This window comes from Aspergillus udagawae (assembly GCF_001078395.1).
Source record: "Aspergillus udagawae IFM 46973 DNA, scaffold_8, whole genome shotgun sequence".
Lineage (NCBI taxonomy): Eukaryota > Fungi > Ascomycota > Eurotiomycetes > Eurotiales > Aspergillaceae > Aspergillus > Aspergillus udagawae.
The window spans coordinates 946,799-949,910 of record NW_025091271.1 but is presented as its reverse complement, the minus strand read 5'-3'; positions in this window follow the sequence as shown (position 1 = coordinate 949,910).

Genomic DNA, 3,112 nt, shown 5'->3' with positions numbered 1-3,112 from the left:
TATATAGACCTTAATTAATACTTAGCTTAAGACTTAGAAGTAATAAGATAGTATAAATCTTAGTAATTTAAATAATAATTAAAATATAAAAGAAAATAGTTATCTCTTTAATTATTATTATTTTAGATATAAATACTAGAGATAGGGATATAATAATAATTATAATATTAACTTAAATAATAAGAGTATTAGATAAGATACTAAAAATCTAAATAGGCTAAATAATAATATTAATAATTAAGATGGAGTAAATAAAGATATATAATATATAATAAATATAAAAATTTTTTTATCTGAACATGTCTCTTTTATAAAGAGGTAGAGAGATATTTAATAAAGATAACAAAATATTTTATTAATTAGCTATAATATTTATTAATTATCTTTAAGTAGCTATATAGTCAAAATATATTACTAAGATTAGCTAGAATTTTAATATTTATTTTTATAAAGAGGCCCTAAATAATAAAATTTAAAATTAAATAGTATTATTAAATATACTTTTATTTACTCTATTAATAGTAAGAATTAATATACAGTACTTAAAGAATAATTTAAACTTTTACTAAGCTAGGTAAAGTAGAGACTAGATAATATTTATTATAATTTATATATCTTAAGTATAGCTATAAATTTCTTTGAATAATTGTAAATGTTATTACTAAAAAACCTCTTTTATTATATATAACTTTAATTATAGCTCTTATAAAATAATATAATAAAGAAGACACTAAATTCCCACTAATATTATAAATATAATATAATCTAGATATATTATGTAAATATATTAATAAACTAGATAAAGTGATAATTATTATAGTTTATAAAATTTATTTAATATTATACTTATGACTAGGAATTTCTATCTAATGATATCTTATATGTATATATATCTATAAAAAATATTTAATACTTATTATTATTACTAACTACCTTAGAGATAATAATATAGGATTAGAATATCACTTTATTCTTAATATATTATAAATAGGCTTTATTTATAACTTCTTTATAATATTGTGAAATAAGGTATCTCTTATTACTAATTTTTTAGATTTTTATAACCTCTTTATTATTGTTTATTATCTAATTAACTATCTAGACTAGATAAAGTAGAATTATATAGCTTCTCTATACTAGATAAGTTTATAGTTTACCTCTTACTTAGCTACCTATATAGCCTTAGAATAATCTACCGTATTTAGCAATATAGACTTAACTATACTAGAATAATTATAAATAAGGGAATAATATTAAATAAGCTAAATTATCTAAAAGTAATTATTCAAAGATAATAAGGATGGATAATAAACTATTAATCTACATAACTAAGAGGTAATTTAATTTTGATTAAATTTAAATTATTTATAAACTATCTTATATATTAAGTAAGGAAAAATAATTAGGGATATTTAGAAATATAAGTATTTAGTAAATACTTATTTATCTAATGTAATCCACAACTGAGTGGGCCACCATATGCATTTTCAAGCACTCTTAAGAGATTAACATAGTTTAAACCTTAACTATGCTACTAAAAACATCTATAAATCTTTAAAATTCAGTTAAGCAAGAAGGATGGATAATTCTTGCTATATTAGCCCTTAAAAAGCAAGAGATTTGCACTATCCATGAAGCAGCATGTGTTTATAATGTGCCCTGTATAACTCTCTAGCAGTGATGGAATAGGCATGGTTTTTAGGCTAAACACGTGCTAATGGGCATAAAATGACTCAGAATAAAGAGGAATTGCTTATTAGATAGATTTTATCTATAGATTAATGTGGAGCGTCTCCCCAACCATCTTATATATAAGAAATGGTAAATATCCTACTTACAAAGCATGGTTTAACTACTATCCTAACTGTTGGAGAGAATTAGGTGTATAACTTTATTAAATAGCATAATAAAATCAAAACCTGATTCTCTAGGCGCTATAATCATTAATGTGCTAAATGTGAAGACCCAAAGATTATCTAAGAATGGTTTAATTATATCTAGATCACTATAATGCAGTATGGAATTGTACTGGAAGATATCTATAACTTTAATAAGACTGGCTTTGCAATGGGCCTAGTAGCTACTGCTAAGGTAGTGATAAGAGCTAAGATGCTTAGTTAGCCATTTCTTATCCAGCCAGGGAACTGTGAATAGGTCACATCTATAGAGTGTATTAACTCTACTGGATAGGTGCTTCCACCATGCATTATCTTCAAAGGAAAGGTCTATATTAAGAGCTAGTATTAAGATATAGCCTTACCAGCTAACTGGCGGATCAAGGTTAGCAAGAATAGATGGATGACTAATTAGATTAGATTGCGATGGCTTTAAAAAGTCTTTATTCCTACTACTACCAGTCATACAGCTGGTAGATATTGACTATTGATTCTGGATGGCTATGGGAGCCATCTAACACCTTAGTTCAATTAAATCTGCACTAAGAATAATATTATTCCACTCTGCATGCCTACATATTTATTATATCTCCTTTAACCTCTAGATGTTGGCTGTTTCTCTCTGCTAAAGTGTGCATATGGCTGCTTGATTAAGGATAAGATGTGACTTAGTTTTAACTATACTGATAAGCTTGACTTCCTTAAGACCTATCCACAGGCTTGTATAGTAATCTTTTTAATAGATAATATTAAAAGTGGCTTCTTAGCAACTGGATTAATACCACTAAATCTAGATTGGGTGCTCAGTTAGCTTAATATCTAGCTTAGAACCCCTACACCACGAGGCAGCTAATTAACTGATTCCATCCTAAAAATACCTTATAATCTTAAGCAGCTGAAAAAGCAGGAAAGCACACTTAAGAAGCTACTTAGGGAGTGTATATATAGTCCTCCTACCCCTACTAAGGCTGCGCTAGATCAGGTTATTAAGGGGTGTGAGATAGTAATGAATAATGCTATCCTTCTTATAAAGGAAAATCAGGATCTACATGCTGCACATGAGAAGCAGCTTTAAAAGAGGAAGTAATCTAGGAGGTAGATAGAATCTACAGAGGCATTCTCTATCCAGGAGGGGCAGGAGTTCATTCAGCGCAGGAATTAGGCTGATGAAGCCATCTAATCTATATCTATAGAGGAGGTAGTAGATGCAGAATAAT